General features: G+C 42.5%; 1 protein-coding gene across 2 annotated transcripts in view; it reads right to left on the minus strand.

Annotated features, from left to right (window-relative positions):
- The window catches only part of LOC125763789 (uncharacterized), a 64,185-nt gene that overhangs the window by 22,122 nt on the left and 19,171 nt on the right, over positions 1 to 22,892 (minus strand). For both annotated transcript variants that reach the window (XM_049427306.1, XM_049427307.1), the window contains one exon: positions 6,285 to 6,393. The gene's annotated coding sequence lies outside the window, so the exon portion shown is untranslated. The remainder of the gene's footprint in view (positions 1 to 6,284; positions 6,394 to 22,892) is intronic.

The following is a 22,892-nucleotide window of genomic DNA, read 5'->3' on the forward strand; positions in this document are numbered from 1 at the left end:
GCGTGATTTTTCTTTTCAATTGTTTGGCCTGTTGTGTTTCATTTCGTAATGAGAAGGATGGCCAACAGCAATTACACGCTAAACAGTGTGTTTTACGTTACTTATGTAAATGACATTAGACAGCAGTGATAGCTTGAAGCTTGGAGGAGGGTTTGATAGATTTACTGTTTACATTCCATTTGACATTGGCGTATAGCAGTAAAACTTTGATAGTAATATTTAAATGAAACGATAAACATTTCGATTTTGAAAATAATATATGCAATATAACGACTGCTGGGTACATCAAAGCTCAGCAACGTTAAGTCTATCAACCTACAAATAAAGCTTACCTACACAACAAAGTATCGTCTCGATGGTCAAATAGCTAGTAAAGTGTAGGATTATCCAGCAACGTCTTGTGATGTCCACTTAGAGCAGCCTGCATCAACTATGAATAAGGCCAAAGACTTCTTACACCTGTGGGTATTATAGGCAGTTACAAGATTTAGTAACTGCAGAAGCTGACGAAATGCCATTGCCACAAGAGGGCATCCGAAGCATCCGTCCGCTCACGTCATGCGTTCCGTTTGGTACATCTTCGTCCCACATATTTGTAGGCACCTACCAAGCACCTAAGACGCAACATACCCACCCTACCATAATTGTTGCTGACCTTTTCCACTACTCGGCAGCCGCACAAGAGCACACCCGGTAGGCACCATTGCGAACAATTTATCTCTCGTATGATTTGTACCGGGTAATTATTGCGTCTGGTCAGTTGGTTGTGGAATTCAAACAGCAGCCTCACCTGAAGCATCAAATGCATCAATCATAACCGAGGCGGCGTTGTAATAGTTTACATATTTAAGCTGAAAACCAACGCAAGAAGCAGAAAATTCTGGTACGTAAAAATTCTTTCACGACTAAGTTTCGACACCGTCCCGCATGATCGCCGTAAGCATCATACGATTCGTCGAACATCTTACAGCGGAGTTCAGTTTTTGGTGGAATTCAAGGGCTTAGGGAAGGGCACAAACTACAAATGCACCTTCAACAGGCACACGGTCGAAGATGAGCTGGAAGATTAGAAAAGTAATCACAAACACTTCGCGAGAAAACATTCGGAAAGGAAGTTTAAAGTAGGGTGAATTCTTCAACCCTTTTTCAGTTCTTCTGATCTCCGGGGGCGAGTGCTTAGGCTAGGAAATAGAAGCAAATTGCTATCCAATTACTTGTCCCCACAGGGGTAGGTTGGAAATAGGAACGAAATGTTTCATTCTAACAGAAGAGCTAACATCCTAGTGGACCACAAGCTGAGATGCAGAATTGCAGGGGGGATGACTTGTGTTCCGGAGTTGCTCAAAGTCTCCAAAAGAAGGTTTACCGGACCGTAGGAGGAAGAACCGTGCAAAACGCATGATGAAGCTAGATGAATAGGAAAAGGCAATATTAGCTTTGTCATTACATTTGCCGTAAGGTTTGAATTCCTAGAACTGAAAGTGTGGAGTTGATATTTTTTTTTGAAGAGTTAGTTTTTAACTAAAGGTGTGTAGATGGTTTGTAGTCCAACAGTACAATTGCATTGGAATTTATCACAGACTCGTCAATCAATGACCTATTTTGAAATCCATCAAACCAACCAATCGGCATTGAGAATTAGCTTGAGATTTAACACCACAGGACTTAAGATCTGGTTTGTAAGTACGAACTCGTCATTTGACTACGATTGCTTTGTGGTAAACAATTCTAGTTGATTGTACATAAGTTTGTAATAACGCATTTTAAACTCCATAAGAAACATAACACCATATCCAGCAGATCATATAGCAACTTGTGCCTTTATTATTTTTTCTCGTAGTTTATAATTTTTTCCTAATGCATAATAACAAATATTTAAGCTATTGTGCACTACTACACCTTATGCTGTCAACGATATCTAATTACCCTTACACAAAAGTAGATGTTGAAGCTGCTCAGAAACAGGAGCATGATCCAATTCTGTCCGGTTAGTTTAATCCAATGCTTCCTCCACTGGTCGTCAGCACGTCCCCATTAGTGCTTCCGTTTTTCTCACCCTTCTATTTCACTCTCGTTTTGCGCAACGAAGCTCTTTTGGGTTTCCTTTCTTCTTTTTTTTTTGCAAAACACCGATCCAACGGGTGCGTTATGAGCTTTTAGGGAACGGTTTTTTTGCACACTTCCTTCCATTGCGCTTTGAGTAAGCGTTTTCTCTTAAGAAGAGGAACCCATCCCACAGAAACGCTCGCTACATTCACTCCCTCGCCGGTGAACATGATCGTTTGTTTGGGTGTTGCAAATAAAAAAAAAACTGGAACAGAAGCACCGCCCAGCCAACCGTACAATTTCAATCACGTGCAAACTGCAAAACACCACAGGTCTCCACAAATCCATCAGCAATCTATAAGCACAGCTTAAAAGGAAAGGGAGAGCAGCTTTGGGGTTTTTCCTCTTCTTTTATTAATTATCCACAATCTTTTCGCTTCCTTCACTGACTCTCGTTGGGAAACGGGTCGTGAAAATAGCCACAAAATCTCATTCATCTCGCATGCGGCTACACCAACAGCAACCATCTCCGGTCCAGATGGTGCAATGTTTAAGGAAAAAAAGGAAAACCGAGTTAAGGCTGCATGTGTGGCCTTTTTAAAATTAGCATAATCAGGATCACAAGACAAGAAGTGATCGCGATCCTATCCTCCCCGAAGTAAAAGAAAAAAAAAACGAATCTAAGGAAAAACGATCAAACCATGCGCAACCTCCAAAGCATGGGAACTTTTAAGAAAAGGATGTTGAATTATTATTTTTTTACAACAAAATCGCTTCGCATGCTCTTTTTTTTGTTTTGATTTCACTTTTATAAGGTAGCTCTGTATTATTCTTTTTTTTTTTGCACTTCCTTTTTCGCTTACGGTTGTCATCTGTTACTAGTGTGAGGAGAAGCCTCTTCCGAGATGCTTCCCTTGTAGATCATATTCGGCGGCATAAAAGAGGTAAGCATCCGGTTTTGTTTTCTGTCGGTAAGGCAAGGTAAAATGATGCCTCACCAGTAACGTCCGATGTGCGCAATGTTTTCGTTCTTTTAAATAAATTTCCCACAAATTGGCCATGTTTCGCAAAATCTTCTCCACCCGGTTGGCCACATTGCTTCACAATCCTGTTGATACAACAAATCAATCTTACCTACCCATAAAAAAACGAAGAAACATTAGATGTTTATCGCACGCCACTCATACTCATCATCCAGTTGCAAAATATCGTCCTCACCGGTCAGCCATGGTGACCTTTCGAGTGCGCTTTATTTTTGCTACAAATATGGCTCCTCAACTCAACAAGTACACGCACGGCAGCGATGCAACAACTGTCTGTGAACCTGACCGCAATAAGCGGTTGTAAACGATTTATGCGCACATCGCACCATCGTGTGCTTGGTTTCAGTGTGCATTTTTTTTTCAATCATCACATGGCCTTACTTTTTTCGGCTTCTTTTTTTCTACCAGCGGCATGCGCTATTGCCGGTGTTACACTTGCCCGAGCACATAAACGGTGGGAAACTTGGTCAGTTGGGCAGTGTCGCATGACGGGCGAAAAAAAAACTGAATTAAAACGAACTCGATGACGGTCCAGCGACGAACGGACGGTCTCCCGAAAAGTGACATCGTTTCGTGTGTTTTATGAGTGAGCAGATTTGTTACACGACAGTAAAGTATGTAGTTAAAGCTAACAAATAAATGCTTACTGCCTTCTGCCAGCACTAATTGGAGTGTGTGCTGTTAAGGGCTTCAGCTATGCAAACGGAAGAACAAAAATGGGGTTTAAAACTCCACCAAAGAGATAAAAACAAAAGGTGACGATCGGCATCAATGGAAGCAACCACCTTATCACATTGCCAGCACTACGAGTTGGTGTTTATGCGCGGCAAGAAATTAATCTCACGCAAAAACTCGCACGTCGCGATGGTGCAGGTTGAATCATTCATGAGCTCATGAAAATTAAATATCAAATTGTTTTCGAGCGAGCACGTGAAGCACGCGTTCCAAATGCTCGGGATTCGGGGAGCTATTTTCAGCGGGAGGGTTGATAATTATGCAAACTATTATGCTTTACAAGCGATAAACGTGTATGGTTATGATAGTGTGTCCCATTGTTGCTTTTTTTTCTCCAAATGGGGAGGTGATTATTTAATATTTTTATTGATCTAGTCAAAAGCTGCTTATCGTTATGATCAATCTCTATCATTGTTACGAAGTTCTAAGAATAATAAAAAAGCTAATAATTCTTATGCTTTTCTTTTGCGCTTTTAGGTTATAGCTTAGAGTGAAGATAGCTTTACGTAGCGTTTGGTACTTAAAAAATGGTAACGATGGCTTTTATTTGCTTTTCAGTTTTGTCTTATATACAGTTACCTAGAGGAATCTTAGCCCAATATATTCGATAATAAATCTTCTGTTATTATCGAATTATACGAAAAAATGTGTTAAAATTGTTTCTAAACGCCTCTTAAAAAGAAATAAGTAATCACTAAGTTGAAATTGCATACATTCAGGCGTTTAAAACACCAGATTCAGCTAGCGTTTGAAGACAATTTCCTTTCTTTAAAAAAACAATGTTAATTAGTTAATTTAAATCGGGGTTTACTTTTCATCGTTGCACTTTGGAGCAAAACCAAAAGAATGTTTTGGAACACCTTTAAAGCATATCGAAACATCATCCATAACGGTACAAGAATATAGCGTGACTCTTAAGATTGATTGAATTTTTTGTTCTCCATCGGCCCACCAAAAACCAAAACACACGTGTCTTGCAGCAAGTAGCACATACCGATGCAGTTTTGCTTCATTTATAAAGCGCTTTAAATGTTCACCTTCACAAGGCAGTCCAGTCCACCGGTTCGAACACCTGACGACGGGATCAGAACCGAGCGGAGAAGAAAAAAAACGTGACAAAGAATAAATGCGGTCAAAATGCTATTTCAATCCTTCTTTCAAATGGATAGGCCTGTCGGGGCTTTAAGAAGCAAGAAAAAAACACATACCTCTCTCGGTTGAGATATTGTCATTCGAAAAAATGCGATTAAATTCCACCGTAACCGGCTGCATTGGCTTGCACTAGCGCACGGTATGTTCAGAACATTAACCGACACTATAGACCCGGCCTGCAATGGATCGCCGTAGTATTTATGGTGGGGTGGGTTTTCGAAACGGGAATAGCTCAAATAGACACATATTTTGTTTTTTTTTCGGAGGGATAAGGTATGAAACTGAGTGCGATCAATGTGGGGTGCGATTTTTGTGTGAGCCGGGTAAGCATGATCGAGGAATGTATGTTAAACATCGGGCAGCATTGTTGAGGTTTGTTATGGTGGCTGTGTAAACAAGAGGTTCTTGTTTGTTCGCATGAATATTAATCACCTTGCGTTTGAAAATCTCGAACGTGCTTGTGATGGTATGTGCTGTGGGACAAGATATTTGGTTGGTGATATTTAAAGCTACAAAAGACACAGAAACAATTGCACCAGTAAGAGATCTATAAGCAAAAGCCTTTAAAATGTCTAAGGGTACAACATCACTTCAAAGAATTCTAACACGACGCAGCGAAGCGGATGTATGAATTGAAGGCTAAAAATATACTGTCTCGATAATGCACTTCATGTCGATAAGTGACTTCCTAATGGACAATTTATTACCCTGCTGTCTCGGTGCAACTAGGAAACTGCTGATCCGATTATCTCACCAAGATGAGGGCCAGACGAACTTCGACCACCGGCAGACAACATAAAACCCGTGTGCGAGGTGCCAAGATACCTTCCGAAGGATTTCGATCGTTACCTTTCGGTGTTCAGCTCACTGCTACCTGCTGACCTGAACCCTGGACGTCGTCTAAAGGGTGCATGTTACCTACTAAAACCCGGCGTAGGCGTCAGGGTTTTGAGTGCGTTCCATTACCGCTATCTGTGTTACTAAACATTTCAATTATCCTGTCGGCCGGACAGCTTTGAGGCCCTTTTTCGTAAATGTGGGTGGCTCATGAGCTCATGAGCAAAGGTGTGATTCTCGGCCCTGATGATTGCCGAGCACTCTAGCGCTGATGAACATATAATTCATCAGAAACCTCAGGAGATTTGCAAGATCAAAAATATTAAAAATATTTTATGATAATTGTAAGAAATTCTCCACAAAAATGACCTTCAACTGTTCGCAATGGCGAAAGAATTGTTGTTACTGAGATAAAAATTATCTTCGTAATTTGTGTCTTTTATAAAAAAAACCTTAAAATTGTGTACTTACATTCATACTATCCGGATCCAACCAAAAGCTTCACTCCGTACATGCGTCGCTGTTTACCTTCACCACGTTAGCGTGTGTCGTTCGTGCGTTTCGGTGATGCAATCGAGTCCTAAAGCGGGAGATAACAACAAAAAAACGTACTAAATTAGTACAACAATTTGCCGGTGACAAGTTGATGGCCCTTTCGGACGGAGACGCAGCTACGAAGATGAACCTGATGCAACGCAACCCGAGCAAAAGCAGATAAACAAACTGCCCATTATGCGCAATCATGCGGTTGTTTCTTGTACCGGGGAGATCAGCGCTGCACTTACGAACATGGAGATCGCAACGCGTCGGCTTGTTTTGCGTGTCGACTGTCACCAACTGTGGCTAGACGAATTCGTTTTCATTAGACCAGGTTTGGCATTAGCGAGAGGCGGCGGTGTGTGTGTGGAAGTACTCGCGTCCAGAGGAACTAGCGTTACGTTTACGCCCTGCCCTCGGTTGGTAAGACGCTGTATAAGGGAAGCCAGAACCAGTTCGTTGGTGGCGGCAGGAGATCCGTTACAGCGATGCCCAAGCACATTTCCTAACCTGGTCAGGTCGGCCAAGTCCGGCCCCGTAATCAAATCGCCTGTCGAGCTTGGCGGTCGGGCACGGTTTCGCTTTCGTTTGGCCGGTTGGCCAAAAGGGGAGGGGGGAAGGGGGGGGGGATAGTTGCGTAAGCCGTAACTTCGCTTAAGCAGGTCGGAGGCCACGTTCTTCGCGTTCGAAACTATCTCGTTGCATGCCCGTTGCCGTTCAATCGGATGATTAACGATGGGAGCGAAACGAACGGCAGATGGCGGTTAGTGTGGGGACAGCTGGTGCAAGTTCCACTGACCGAAGAAGTCAACCCCGTGTGGTCTGCGTGCCGTGCTGCAGATTAGCGAAGGAATTTGGAGCTCACCCAGAAGACGCGGGAGGCTACCGCTCTGTGTGTGTGTCGTAAGTTATCGGTGATTCGATGCGAAACTTTATTCTCCTATCGGCCGTTGGTCATAAAATGCATCGTTTACACTGCAAATGATAGCTCCCTAAAGCGGGTGAGAGGGTAATCGATAGCTGACCGCGTTGCTCGACAATAAAATCAAGCGATTGATGTGATCGGTTCTGACATTATGTAAAAGTGTTTCTCAGTATTTAAAAACGGTTTATTATTGGAGGTTTGCTGAACAAGAAAAGGTAGATGTTGAGCCTGTAAAATAGATAGCACGACAACCCTCTTTCGTGGTTTGTTTAACTATTGCAACACCTCAAACCGTTCCCGATACACCGATACACCGAACAAAAAAGGAAGGTCTCACTTTCTAACCGTCATCCTGCATCAATCAACACAACTCCCGACCTAAAAAATCGCTACACAATTTGGCACACGAAGAAACTGTGACGCCATCACACCATGTTTCCACACTCGCTGCCTGTCAATGCAAAGCAGGCCAACGAGGGGGACGAAATAGTTTCGAATCACCTCTTCATTAGCCATGATCGGGTCCACTTAGAGTGACGGTTTTTTTGTTTTGCTGTCTTGACTGGCTTTTCTTTCTCGCGTTAAGCGCGCCGTGCTCTTCTTCAATGAAAGTGATGACGTCGGGCGTTAACCGAAACCAAGACGAAAAGAGTCTCATCAAAAGAATTCAGCGCAGTGAACGATGCAGTCGGTACGGTCGGTACGAAAGATTTGTACGATCTGGCAGGCGGCGAACACCCCGGCGATGTACTTCCGTGTGAAGGCAAACAATAGTTATCGAGCCGTTGGAAGATGGTTCGGCTTAAATTTCTCTGTAGCCATTTTAAGCCGAGTAAACAATTTCATTCGAATGTAAGCATAAATATTGGCCACCAGCTTTAACAGAGGGCGGAAATCGAACCAGGTGTGGCAACGCCTGAATCCCAGAGAATTAAAAGGTGCAAATCTATTAATGGTGAGAGCTTTTTTTTCTCCACCAACTCCAACACACCGTTTCGAGCTTCTATTGTTTTGAAGTAACTCCATCAAAGATACCACATTGAGCGAGTGTAGCATAGTTGTTGTGTACGAAGCCTCGATGTCTACCGTTAACAGCTGATGCAGAATGGTCCGTTAGTAATGGATTCAAGCCGCTTTTAACAATGCCGCGATCGACAAACATTAGCAAATGAGAACGTAAGTATTAGAAATGCTACAAAATAAGCCCCGTTTGGTGAGTCCGAGTTTCAGAAGTAGCAAGTGAAGAACTTGCATGATTAAAATATGTGGCATTAGACGAATGCGAAACGCCTTTTCTTCGTTTGCTATTTTGTGCAAATATAGCAGCAAAACCAAGAACTTACACGATGTGCATAAACAGGTGGCTAGAATAGCCACGCCGCACCAGGAAGTGTTCACGAAACGTCCATTCTATTGTAATGCATCGCCGGTGGTCTTCAAAGAATAAAAGCCGCCAAAAGCGACTGGAAAGACGTGCCATTAGTGTATGGTCACAAATACACTTAAGCGGTCGGCCCGCTTGTTGGCAAAGCAAAATCATAATTTCTCTCGCACAACGCACCGGCAGCAGGGTGTGGTTGGTTAGTTTGATTGCTAAACGGATCTCCCTTGATGGGCAGTTGCCTCCAGCCCGTGACATGCCATCGCCCGGGACGGTAACAAGCCAACGCCGTAACGCAATGCAAAATGGGGCGGCAGCAAAATAGATATTGCTTCCGGTTACGAACGTTTCGATCGATCATGCTTCTAGTAATATTATGTAAATATGTAAACCTACGGTAAAATATCAATCAAGTTAAAGACGGGACCACTAAAGCGAAAGTGGTCTTGAGGCTTCCCTGAATGATTAGTTTGCAATCGGAAGTGAGCTTGAGAAAGCCGGTGAGAGGGAACAAATATACTCTTTTTCCACCCATGTTTTTTTTTTGCTCCACCTGGAACCTCCTCGAACTACTTAGTGTATTGCATGGTTTGCTAAAAAAATATTTTCACAATATTCCAAAGCAATGGAAGACACTCCCGGTTCGAAGTAAACACAGCAAAGAGAGGTAAAAACTACTCGACCTGGACAAACAAACACTGCCCACCGGTTACAACCGGTAGCATACCACCCGTTGTAAAGTGCGGCCGGACGTCAACCGTCGGTCACCATTCACGACACGTCCATTCCAACGAATTGGTTCGTGCAGAGCGTCTTTGAATAACTTCATAATCATTTCTAATGTGTTCATCAATGCCGTCGTCATCAACCAAACTTGCAGCAAACTTGTATGCACCCTTAAGCCCCGGTAAGCAATAAGGGTGAAAACATACACACTGTTTGCGTTTCCCCTGAAGCTGTCGCGAGATAGACGCGGTTGAGATATTCATTACATTCACCCTGAATAAAGATGAAGCAAAGATGATGCCTGCTGCCAGGCTTCTACATCAACTTTCAGGTTTTCGGCATGAATGCTGTCATGCGGCAGTCCGTGGACGACACGTTGCGCTAATGAGACAGCACGCTAAAATACCAATAACGATAGCGCCGTGCCGATGACTTCAGCGACAGCAAAAACAACGAACCCGGCACAAAGTGGAAGAAAATCATACATCATCCCAAAACGAAAAAAAAAACACCCCGTCAATGAACCAACGAGACTTCTTCGTTGAACGCATTGGAATGTCAGCACCTTCCTTCCTTCCAACTGGGTACCCTTCCGAGTTCTTCGATGCTAAAGAATGATGAATAAATAACCCGGTGTTCACGCTTTATAGTGCTGTTTTTTTGATGAAATTATGTACCGGTAATTTATGGGTTATGTCAAATTGGTGGCGGCATAGGGTGACTTATATTTTTGCCGATCACACATCACAACCAATTCGGTCCGCTTGGATCAAAATGCTTTGCCAATTTGGGGTAGACGAGCAGTACACCACGCAACGCGTGTGGATGGTGGATTCCGGAAAGTGAAAACTTTACGCACAACAAGACGATAATGATCGGTTTGGGTGAAAGGTGTGATTAAACACTGTGTATGGCGTAGAGGAAGTGAAGGAAGAAAGCGGTAGTGTGTGAAGCGGCATTCAGTAATGATTGTGAAGTGCAGGGAAGCGAGAAACATGATTTGTGTTATATTGCAACAATGTGCGGTTCTTGTGAATTGCCGCGCTGCAACGCATCTTTATCGAGATACATATTTATTGGGAAGGTTACAACGAAGAGGACAAGGAATCTCGAACCATATTAGTATTCCATCTTTAGCTCCATTCCGAATAGAAATCGTGACAAAATGAATGGTCAGTATGCTTCACTGGCGTTTGTTCAAATAAATCAATATTGATTGTGAACTTCTACATAGCCATAGAAATCAAATAATGTCTTAAGTAAAAAAAAAACATACTAAAAAGTTGTTGAAGGTGTGTTATGAGGTGCCTCACCAAATGGTATGTAACTACAAAGCAGACAATAAAAATGCATTATTTGAAGTTCGTTCTACCTGCTGACATCATCAGCTCTACATTTCAATTATTTTTTGTTATTCGAAGACTTTGCAGACATCACGTCATCGCAACTTGTTTGATTATGTCCATTTTCACCCACGGATGCGATCACATTCAGGCTAGCAGCAGAACATAGTGGTCTATTAAATTGGCTTGATATAAAGCACCTTACCATCCTACGCTGTCCAAACCTTATGCAACTCGCAAAAAAGGGAGTTCGTTCGAGACATAGCGTCAAAGCCCACGAATAAAATTACCCACAACAGTAGGTCACAATAGGGCTCCAATAAGGAGTAATCCATTTTTTGCTTCCGAAATGTAATTCCCTTTACCATTCAAGAACAAAGACTTTCCACTGTCTGCAATACTCAACCGGTGGCGCCATTACTGACGGATCCCGACGTAAGTATAAGGAAAAAAAGGTGAAACTTGATCTTGCACCAGGGAGGAATTAACCCAGAAAAAGACGTGCCTATGTCCGTGAGCCACGATAACTCGTAGTGTCGTACCGTGGACATCAATCGATGAAACATTGTTGACTGCTCATCGGGTTGTTTAGTCGGCATAGCTGTCATTTGATAGCCATAACAGTGTGCAAAACTGCAAGATTGTAAGGACTTCTAGCTAGTTTACGAGCTTATAGCTGCCACTTTCGATTGTCTCGATGAAGTGTAACTTTTGCAACTAGGAACAGGAACGGTTAATTGTGTATATTTCAATATAGCGCAGGGAACTTTGCACGTCTTGTCATACATTTTGACATTAGCTGTTGCGGAGTAGAGATGAGAATTAAAACTTTTTTCCGTGAGTCAACTCAGAGTGAATGAGTCGTTATTAGGAGTCAGCTCGTTTAACGACTCATTTCGAAGTCCCAAACAAAACCCGGCATAAACGTATAGGAGGACTAGGAGGGTTGAGACCTTATAAAATTTTCAAATTTTTTAATTTTTTATAATTTTTTATTCTTTTTTTTATTTAAAGCACTACTTGAGTGAAAAGAAACACATTGCAACCAATTGTCATTAAAATAAATCAATTTAATTTTTTTTTGCAAAATTTCTCAAAAAAATCGTAAGGGGTAAGCCTTATGAAATTTTCGAGTTGAAATTTTTTTTTTAATTTTTTCCGATTTTTTATTCTTTTTTTAATTTAACGCCTTATTTGAGTGAAAAGAAACTTATTGCAACAAATTTGCATTAAAATATATCACATTTATTAATTTTGCTCAAAAATGAAGAAAATTTTGCATTTTCTCAAACAGGGTAAGGCACTTGGTTCCTGTAATAACTTCTGACACATACATCTGAGGGCATGGCCGTTCATCAAGAAAATGTAGCCATTAATGCCATCTATCGACCACAGGTTAAAGATTGGCGATTCGTTGGATAGCGACCGAGTTATAGGCAAAACTTGGTGCAAAAATGAGGAAAATTTTACATTTTATCAAGCAGGGTATGGAACTTGGTTTCTCACATAACTTCTGGCACATACATCTGAGGGCATGGTCGTCCAAGAAGAAAATGTAGCCATTGGTGCCATCTATCGACCACAGGTTAAAGATTGACGACCCGTTAGATACCGACCGCGTTATAGGCAAAATTTGGTGCAAAAATGAGCCTTAGGAAATTTTCAAATTTATAGAATTTTTTCTATACAGAGCGAGCAGTACATTCCTTTGGCTAGTTTGGGTATTGTACACATGTGTTCCGTTTTAACTCATGTGTTCCAAGCGTTTCGTTTTAACTCATTTTTGTTTCAACTCACGTATTTACTCTTTTTGCGACTCGACCCACCACGGCTCCGTGCTTACACTCATGAGTGAGTAAGTGAAAGAAAAGAGTCACTAAAACTCCTCGTGGTGAGTGAACGAAACTCGTTCAATACAACGTTTCAACTCACTATCTCATTCTTACTCATTTTGCACATCTCTATTGCGAAGGCGCCAGTAATGGTCGAATGGAATTAGACGTCTAAAATAACTTCACTGATATTTGAACATAATGTTGCGTTGCTCCAGGCAATGCGACAATATATTAACAAATTTAAGTACACTTTCCTGCACCATCTCGCGATGGAACCAAAATTGATGGGAAAATTCATCATGAAAAACATCTTACCCTACAGTCAGGAGTTTTTTAAGGAGGATTACACGTTTCCCCTCACGATCGATTAAGTCATTAAGAGGCTTTATTTGATTGCGTACACGATCACACGGTAATTGTAGCTACTAGTACGAAATGAAAGTGCAGCTATGTGGCGAAAGTAGTGACAATGATGTTCATGTTTGACATGTTTTAACCACATTACTAGTTTGCAATGTCTTGCAGTTACATCGAAGAGCAGAGCAAAGGTCCTCCACTATGCATCATTATCAACGTCACCGAGTAACGGGAGAGGTATGTCGGAAATAATCATCACCTGTCCCATTAAGGCATCACGAGGAATGGAAATCAAAATGCCGATGCTAGAGACAAGCAGGGCTTTATTAGAAAAAATAAACACAAACCTTAATCAAATAAATCCCAAAAACAACCCTTACCATAGTAACTAGTTGTGGTGGAGGGTTACAAAAAAAAGGCAAGACCCCACAAGCCCCCAAACCGTTGGTAATAAAAATAAAACGTTTTGCCGTTTTGATGGTCTGACATCCATTTCACTCTGGGCAGAGTGTCTATGCTGCCGGTAATAGCGAATAATTATTATTTTGAAGTCATAATTCCTACCATCGACGTTGGTTTCCTGCTTCACTGCAACCTTTTACAGTTTTGTGTCACATAAAGTCGAGGGGGAAAAAACCCCACGGGGTAAAACAAACGACAGAGAGACAGTTATGTCCACTTCCTTAATTGCCAAAATTGAGTGGTGCTTGTTTCGGGGCGGAAAGTCGATTACACAATCCGAGAGCTTATCTAGTCCGATGCGACATTGAAGTGCTGGTGGCCATTAAGAAGACCACCGTTCGGTTCAAGTGTACCTTAAGACAGGTGACGGAACGATAGTCTAGCGACCAGTCTATGGCATAGACCAATTTCATTTACCGTTTTGGCTCTCTAGAACATGCTTGTCTTTACCGCTATAAGTGAGCAGTAATGTCCCAAACTCTTCAACGGTATGTAGAATAGAAAAATATTACACGAGAAGCAATACATTGAGAACACCAGTGGATATTACGCAGCTTGGTGAAAACTTCAATCAAGGACTCCCCGTTGGCTGAAACACACCTTTTATTTTTGGAGGCAAAAAATAAGATTGGCCCAGGCAAATTGTTATGGCCGTCCAATTAACACATCCGCTTTCCAGCGAAGCACTTCCATGCATGCATCATCCCGTAATGAGGGTCAACCGTAGGACCGATTGTGCACCATCTCAACTCAACCATCATTGGGTTCGTCGCTCGTCGCTCTAAACGCACGTCTTGAATCTTCACCAGTGTGTCGACCACCTCAATCATGGTTAGGATTAATTGGTTTTCGGATCTCCGTGCGAGAAGATGAGCATCACTTTACCGAGTAGCTAAACTCAATGACAGACCACTTTCGGTGCGCATTTGTGTGCATTTTGCGCTCTCCATTAGCGTACAATCTCGGGCGTACAATTGCGGATGTGAACGAGCTCTGAAATACGGATATGCGGACAAGTGTCAGGTCGTGGAGGTATACAAAGCAAGATGCGCCTACCTGGGCGAGCTATAGGTGAAAGAGCGGAAGTGGAAAGAATAGACAGGGAAAATTTCAACGGTGACCACTTAGCTGCTGCCGATGAGCTAACATTGAACGAGTGTGTGTTTTGGAATTAGCCGCAAAGGGGTGGTAAAAGATCGGTGTGAAAGATTCGTTTTCTCCTAGCGTGAGGTGTAAGTTAATGGTTAGAAAGGGTAAATGGAACCTTGGTTGAGACCTTGCTACGAAGGGTACGAGTCGATGGATACTTGAAATCATACGTTTTTGATCAACTTCTAGTAGAGTGGTTGGTGGGACAAGAAATGTCTGGTGCAGTGACCAGGATTACAAACTCACTACACATGGGTAGCACTCAAATTTGGAAATACATTACACAAAATTCGTTCAACTTTCACTCAAGATGGGAAATCATTTCCCGTACATAACACATACATTACTCTAGTAACTGGGAAATGAAACGGAAATAAACCACTCCAGGCATTAAATCTAACCTAATTCGTTCGATCTTCATGGCGTGATCAACTCCACCGAAGATTGATACTATGCTGATGATGTGGTACCGTACCGTACCATACAACACACTTTTTAAATAAACAAAACTCCTGCAGGGTGGGTGGTAAACTAGCCCAAATTCATTCATTCTTTCGGGGGCGATCTTCAGAGTGGGGTTTGATGTTTTTTTTTGTTAAACACCTTCACCGAGTGAGCGATGATGCGTTGCCCGGCGCTGAACTTGACTGAGTTTTTGTACTACCACTAAAAAGCACCCATACGCGAACGGATATGGGTTGTAAAGGCAACCCACCAGTTCAATGGCCAATGGTGTTGGTTTTTATTTACACTGTAAAAAGACAGAAAGGAGCAACAAAAAATATCAGACCCACAATATCATACGCTGGCGTTTGATTGGAATTGAGCGCCAAAGTAGTAACACCTTGACCATGGCTTCGAATTCGAAAGTGGAGTAAAGAAGCATCGAAAAATGCGATCAAGCGTGTGCCATTGAAGTGGATCATCGTGAAGGCCGCTCATCGGGCACGGAAGTTTCTGTAGGCTTCTGCAGTTGGTAAATGATTGAAGATGAGATCGCGGTGAACGCAAGAGAGGATCATTCTACTACAAGCAGCATCTCGTTAACACCTTGTTAGCAAACGTCCTTTCAACGTGAAGTGTTTCAAATTTCGATTGATCAGTTTGTTATTTTTACTTTACAATGAAGTTGCTTAAAGTTATCTATACCGATCTAAGCTACATCAGACGTTTGACTACCGGTTAAACGATCGAATCGTAAAAGGTAAATCCTCCAAGCAAATTAATATCTCATGTCAAGGTGATCAAACAGCAATCGGCACATGTTTAATGGTGGTAACCGTTTAAAGGAAGTTTTAAGCGAGCAAATGAAGTCGTAAGAAACCGCTACCGGAATAATCCTATTCTCGCCGGCGTAAATCACACTTTTCATCTCACCTACACCGGATTGAGGGAACGTGCTACCGTCGGTTTACGGTGGTGTGAATGTGGCGCCATTCCGAATCTAAACCACGCATCAGTAGACTTTACGGGCGAACCACCTGCGAACGCACCGAACCTCCACCATTGCCGGCAGTTCATTACCGGGTGTATCATATATCATCACTAAGAGCATGAGACCATTTTGAGTGCAATGGAGGATTTGACTTTTGAGATGGGAAGTTCCTTTTCCAGGTGTAAGGATTTGCATTTGTGATCAGCTTAACGAGGGTCAGATAAAATAGAAGCGTCATGATGCATCCCACACACAAACTGAAAGTTGAAGGATAACCTTCAGCGGAAGATTGTCCTTTTTCTTCGCGGGGAAGTCACTCCAAAGCGGTACAAGTACACTCGTGACGTAACCTATTTTACCTAAACACTTTGCACAACGCCAACAATCAGTCGCAACCTTTTCACTCCTTCTCTTTCAGTGGCAATCTCTTCTCACGCTCCATCTTGCCACAATAGCATGCAATCAATTAAAGATCCCCTTCTCTATGAAGCTATGTTTATGTTTTTTTCCCCGCTATTTTTTGTGTGGGTTTATTTCTCCTCTCACCTATCAAAGCATTCCACACCGATCGATCCGTCCCAATCGATCATTGTGATGCCGGGTTTGGAACGCGAGCACATAGATAACTGTACCCGTAAATGTGGCCAACCTGTTTGAAATCAACCCCAGATGGTTATCGGTTTTTGGGCGGCATGCGTTGAAAGGAAACAGGTGAAGAAAAGAAACAAATTAACGGGCAAATTTTGTGTTAAGAGTGAGCTGCTGTTGAGGGTGTTACCACGAGTTACTGCAGCTATTGTACGGTACAGATGGCACCCCTGGTGGTCGATGCAGAATGAGACACTTTACCCCACAATAATGCAGTTATCTGGTTAGATTTTCTTCAGTTTTTCCTCCTTTTGCGGTTAGCTTTTGGGGCGATTAATCGTACACTTAAAGTGCTCCGTTTTATCACACTAAAGTGCGGTTATTGAAAGGTGCGTTTTCTTACATCCATCATCGTGGGTTAGCGGGGAAAAACAACGGTAATGGTTAGCAGCCGTAAACCGCGAGAACAATTTCGCGGATCCGCTATCGCCGACCACCGCCGATAGGTAACTGTATCAGGCCAATCGCTCTAGGGCTATTACGTTTTACACTTATGAACTTTTTAAGATCTTGCGATTGTTCTTCTTCTGCTAGCTGTACATAGTGATTGTTCGTAATCCGTTCAGACATTGGATGACTTTGAATTGGTTTTTTTTGTTTTTAATATCACATCTTCTTACGCCATTAACGTTCGTGACACCTCATCAATAAACGAAATGCATCTAACGTTCACCAATGTTCGTCGATAGAGTGGTGTGTACGAAAATATCAACAGACCCACCTCAACTGTGTGCCAGGTGACATTGATTTAGCTAAAAATAAACCCCCCGACCCCAGATTACCAGATAGCAACGATAGCGATAACGATCGATTGGGCAAATGTTGAAGAAGGGGTTCGATCGATCATAACCTCAGACTATGGTCAACCGTTGCATTTATAATTGATCGATAGATGTGCAATTATTTCATGTTTAGTATGCTGTAAAGGTGATTCCTCAGCGTGGAAACCTCCTCACGTCTAAGCTGAAATTATGGATTGGACCTTTGCCAATACATTTATCATCTTCATACGGGTAGAGGCATCGGTTAGTCATTCAGCACGAGGTCAACAAAAGCTGGTCGAATCAAGGGAATCATAAATAATTGCTTAAAATTGGAGAATTTAATCACGCCTGTAGAGTTTCTGTTTGAACAGGAAGAGAAAGATTTGGTTGATTATTTTGATAGAATAGTTTACTGCTATATCCGTGTCGATATCTCTTTAACACGGTTTCTACTGAGACCCCAATCTTGCCCATTATTTCGTTATGTAAATTTAGCTTGTTTGTATGTTGAAAAACAAAACGGTTCATCTTTTGTGGGCATGGAATGTTAAAAACAATTTATCGATTATAACTTACGTCTTCCCCTTTTCTACTGCACCTGCTCAAAGATGTCTTGTCAATCGAATGTAAGCTAAGTAGCTTATTCTGCAGTTTTGTTAAGATGCAGATGACGATACAAAAATCGACCCCTCGCATTGTGCTAATGAACTATTTATATTTAAATAAACCGTTACAGCATCAAACTGAAGTGAATTGCGTAGACGTACGTCGTCAAAATCAATCCCCAATAAGCCCAATCTTAAGCTCCCACGAGTTGATTGTGATTGCCTTTTCCAAAGAAATTCACAAAATCCCTTCACATCAATAACTGTAACGATCGATTGAAACCTTCGTGTCACATTCAGGAACCTTTCGAAAGGTTTCAGATTTGAGACAGATCAACAAACAAACCATCCACCCAGCATCAATATCTCTTCAACTATTTCGATAAACAAATCTATCCACTTGCTGGGCGAACGAGTGCTCTTGGCTGAAGGACAGTGGTTGTGCTTTCATCTCCTCTGGTATGCAAATGAGCTGGAACGGTAAACGGGCTGTGTTGCGCGTGATAGGAAGACTTTGAGCTGTTGCAGAAGGAAAATGTCACCTGCTTTATCGTTGCATGTCTTGTGTAAGATACCCGAGGGAAGCTTCAGTCTCGATCGATCACTTTACCGGTACAAACTGATGGGATTGCCTTCCTACACACTTGACAGATAACTACACTGGCATCACCGTAGCTTGCGGTGGATGAACTAGAACATTGGAATCTTATTAACCTATCGTTGAAGTAAAACTGTTTCACAGTTAAAAATCAGGTCATAACTCCACGGCACAACCGTGCACAGCAGCGATCTAGTGCAGATGACGAACAATAAAAAAAGCTGAAGCACCCTGAAGTGATGCTGTGTGATAACACACCTACCGAATAAAATCGCAACTAGGCCATCACCAAACGAGCTTAGATCTTGATCGGACACGCGGAACTGCTTCACAAGTATAATGCGGCATAGAAGAGGCATGTTTCAGTTCCGCCCAAAAATTATCTCAAACCCCAGGAAATGGAGACGTGAAGGACTGCAGAAACATTAATCCGTTTAGTCGCACATAAATGACAACTAGCTCTCCCACCGCCAGCTCGGCGCATTGTGAGTAACCGTGGGGGGGCGTTGAAGATATGACTTGAAGGTGCGAAGGTACGTTCACACGGGTGACACCTGAAAACTGCCGACAACAACACATTCCATCCGTGTTCGCACACTACCCAAAATTGGAGAAGGCCACACCGTTCAAATTCGTTGTAAAGCTGGCTTGTTAAACCCTGCAGCTAATTCGCATAGTTCGGATAGTAAGAATATGGGGAACAAACTATTATGCCTCGAAATGGAAACCTTCACAAACGATGGATCTTCTCGATGGTTAAGAATGGTGTTTCTCTTGTGATGTTGATATCGTTGGAAGAAACACCCTAGCTATTTCAGACACGATGACGATGCTAAACTAACCTCTAATCGTAACGTAATGGGTACCTTTAAGGTATTCACCACGATGGAAGATCGAATTGGATGCAGCAATTCGGTATGCATCAACCAAATTCCAGAACACGAAGTATGTTAAGTAGCTTTACTGCCAGAAGTTCTCGACGGTCTAAAAATAGCGTTCCTCCCGATCGTTGCGGAAAGGAACGCAAGATTCGAGATGACTACCGTAGTACATTCGCGTTGGTCGAGAGTGTGAGAAGAAAAAAAACGTGGAGAAGTATAAAATAATCTATTCACGGCCAAGGCCAGTCAACTGTCAGTCGCAGTGATGATGATGACGATGGTGAATCACTGCTTCGCCCGTACATAGATTCCGGAGGCTCGGAGGGTCACCATTCGTTACGGTTCGAAAGGCCCCTACACGCCGTGAGGGGGTTAGTCCGGCGAGCGATGCAAATCAATAATGTTCAATTAACAACGGCTTACAGGTACGATAGATTGGAGAGTGGCTAGAGAGATGGCTATCTTACAGGGTGACGCTGAACGTTGATGTACATCAGAATGTGTTCGGTTTGCAGGTTGCACACCTTTAACCGTTCCATAGGCTCACAAGGGAACAAGCTTTCATCTCACATCATCATACGTGCTATATAAATTTACCGGCACGATTAGCGCCGTGTGTGCATATCGTCAGAAGCGTTGTAGCGAGTGTCTCATATCCGGCCTGGAACGGGATTTCAACTCAATGCACAACAATGCAAGTGCAGGCGCAAAACCGTTCGATGATGATTAATCGCATGCAGGTAGGTGAAGAATTCCTGGTGGTTGTAACAGCTTCTGCAAGCTATGGATGGTTATTACAACTCCCGGATATTCAGTGAGCTCACATTTAAAGGATTGTATTATACTTAATTTATAATTAACAAGATAATCCGAAAAATATCATCACTAAGGTAGAAGCGGAAAATATAACATCGATAAAATAAGCTTGGCATCCACAACTAATGCAAAGCGTGATAAAAGGAAAGATACAAAGTGCATTGTTGGAAGTCTGCTCTGGATATGCGTTAGTACACTCGCAATTACTGCACTATCGCGCTAACAAATGGCTGAACGAATAATATCAATTTGCTCCCACACGTACTAAGTGTCAGATGGTAAGGGCGAAAAATAAATAGCACCCATTTAAGGGTCTTGCGTTTGCTCGGATTTTTCTCAGTGTCGAAGGGATCCAAATTCAAAATGGCCCGAACAGACAGCGGGCGGTATCGGAGGTGAATTCTTATTAAAATAGCACCTCCGGTGCGGTACCCATTTGTTTTGTGGCCCTACATAGGGAAGTTTCTAGGTATTTTTATTATTTGCCCTTATGGTTTAACCTGGTAAATCGTTTGGGCACGTTTTGTATTACCACATGCTCCACATGGAAACAAATAAACATTTTCACCACCAAGAGAGGGCGTTGGTCTTAAAATGGTGTTTTAAATCTTTACCAAATAGAAAAGGAGAACCTTCCGAGAGCATTCCAAACGCTAAGATACGAGCAACCGAGCATCCCGGATCGGTATATGGGCTAGAATCTGGTACCAATGCCAAATCGTGCCCAATACTAACCAGGAACTGTACCTCCATTAGCACACCACAGCCGATGGTTTGCTGCTGCAATGTACGGCTCTTGTTAATATGATAATTTACTGATCGTTTTCCCGCAGGAGTGCCACAATGCACACCGGGTGTGATATGACGCCGCGGACACCACTCTTGCCCGCTTCAAGAAAGATGGCTGCACTTGGGAGACTTGTTGGGGGGGGGGGGAATTTCTTGTACACCGAGAACTGCGCTTTTCGCTTCACTTGGTCATTACAACCGATGTTGAATCATTACCGTTCCGCACTGGCTCATTATTACCGTAACACTGCGATAGGGTTCTGCGGTTCGATAGGTGTGAGGTTTGAAAGTAGCGGAACGTCAGAAAGCCTGGAGGATCACCACCACCCCTCTGCGGGAGAGAACGTCCAGGAAAATGATTATGGAGCATGAAGATACACATGTGTATTTGTGTGTGTGTTGTCGACCAAACATACCATCGTATAGGAGCTCAAAATTAATTGTAACAACGGTCGGCGATAGCATATGCATCCAACGCACATACGAGTCGCAAACAACCAAAACCGTTCGAAGCGAGGCTGGAGAAACGCATTCCAGCGCACATCAAATTGGAGACCATTTTCTTTCAACACACGCTTCACCTTTGGAGTGTTTGTCCGCCCCAGAACTGTGTTTGTTTTGGGCGGTTTTGGAAAGCGTTTTTTTTCTCTCTGGTTCTTATCAGTGATTTGTAGGTGCTGCACGCAAGACAACGCGTGTGCTAACGAACGGCGATTTGTCTGTTTGCCAGTTGTTTAGAATCGCGTCCTACGAACGCCTACACACGCGGGAAATGCACTACATTTCCGTGCGGAAGAATGTGCCCTCTCTGCGGTTTTCTTGGTGTGCTGTGATGAATGTTTGTCTATTTGCACGCACCTTTTTAATCTATTTACACCCGGGCAAACGCAGGGTGTAGATTAACGGTACCATCGAGTCGAGTGGTTGTAAATTATTACGTAAAATCTGGAAAAAGATAGGCACGTGGATGACTTTCTTCTATGAGTCCGGACTTTGGACGTAGATTTAAAATTTGTGAGTTAAGAAACAAAACCAAGGAAGTAGAGGTTGAGAATTCCTATACCTTTCATGTATTTCACAAAAATGTCAAAAATTCGTGTGTTTTTGATATTTAGAAATTGTCTTTATCTGAGATAATCTGAGAAGGGCAGCGTTACCACCGTACACAGCGAGGACCGGAACTACGACTCCAGCCATTTTGACTGGAACGCTTCATTTAACTTATAGTTGATGACTTTTATATACAGTGGAAACTAGGCAGTGTACTTAGTGGATCTTCACCGACTGTGTGCGATGTTGGGAAAATATTAGATTAATAAATCCATTAACAATAATAACATCGAAACAAAGTTGGGAACAATGATATCAGCAAATTTAAATCTCCAATAATGAAGAAGAAAGTTTATATTAATTAAAATCTCATCGCTTCAATCAATTACTACCGTAGAAATTCGATAGCGTCTGGGCTACCGGCAAAGGGTGGCGTACAGCTCGAATCTGAGTCAGATGGAAGCTGCACACCCTCTTAGATGTGTGCAACCGATGTACGGGTACGAACACAAAAATCAATCCAAACACCCAACGGTGTGGAAAAACCGCATGTTCCAGGCCACTGCAGCCAATGAAAATGTGCCAGCGCTTAAAATAAGTCTGCAAAACGGAACATCGGGAAACGGCGATGCCTCCCGGTTTTTTTGTTGTTGTTGTTGTTATGTTTTCCATCTTCCACAGTGCTTCAGCTGAATGATCGTTCGATCGATGGATTCAATTTTGAGCTTCTTTATGGTGTCTTGCGAAGCCACCCCAGATGGGGATCATTTGTTTCTTT

Source organism: Anopheles funestus, chromosome 2RL, assembly GCF_943734845.2.
Source record: "Anopheles funestus chromosome 2RL, idAnoFuneDA-416_04, whole genome shotgun sequence".
NCBI classification, from domain to species: domain Eukaryota; kingdom Metazoa; phylum Arthropoda; class Insecta; order Diptera; family Culicidae; genus Anopheles; species Anopheles funestus.